Genomic DNA, 581 nt, shown 5'->3' with positions numbered 1-581 from the left:
ATTGGTATGACTCCAAATGAGGCAAAAGGCAAAGTAATGAATGCAGATCTGAGTCATAATCAGGTGGAAGCCGATAGAATTGAGATGGAGTTTGACGTCGGATCAAGCGTATTGTACCGTCTCAAAAAGCAGACGTTTGATAAAGAAGCTGCTCGATGGAGCAAAGCAGTCTATAAAATCGCTGGAATTGATGGCTATTTATTAATATTTTTTAACTTTAATAAATTTTGTTTAAGTTGTTTTATTTTTTGAAATGATTTAAAAGTTATTCTTAAAAGATACATATTTTTAATAATAAAAATTGTCTGGAGGTGGATTTGAACCACCGACACAAAGATTTTCAGTCTTTTACTCTAACCAACTGAGCTATCCAAACTAAATATTATATTAATAAATATAAATAAATTTTGTTTAAATTTACTAATATAATATTAGGGTAAATAAATAAAAATAAAATAAATTGAGTATTAATAATTAACACTATACTTTGCATTTTATTTATTTTTGATATATACATTTTTCTTAATATTTTTTCAAAATAAATAATTTTAATTATTTTTAGATAATAAAAAGAACTCATC

General features: G+C 25.0%; 1 non-coding gene across 1 annotated transcript; it reads right to left on the bottom strand.

The window, feature by feature from the left end:
• Nucleotides 1-302: 302 nt before the first annotated feature.
• PITG_31801 lies at nt 303-376 on the bottom strand. The gene has a single exon. It is a non-coding gene; the product is annotated as a tRNA-Phe (tRNA).
• Between the last annotated feature and the right edge of the window lie 205 nt (nt 377-581).

This window comes from Phytophthora infestans, genomic scaffold (assembly GCF_000142945.1).
Source record: "Phytophthora infestans T30-4 supercont1.1686 genomic scaffold, whole genome shotgun sequence".
NCBI classification, from domain to species: domain Eukaryota; phylum Oomycota; class Peronosporomycetes; order Peronosporales; family Peronosporaceae; genus Phytophthora; species Phytophthora infestans.
The sequence above is the reverse complement of the archived record's forward strand: the minus strand, read 5'-3'. Positions and strand labels throughout refer to the sequence as shown.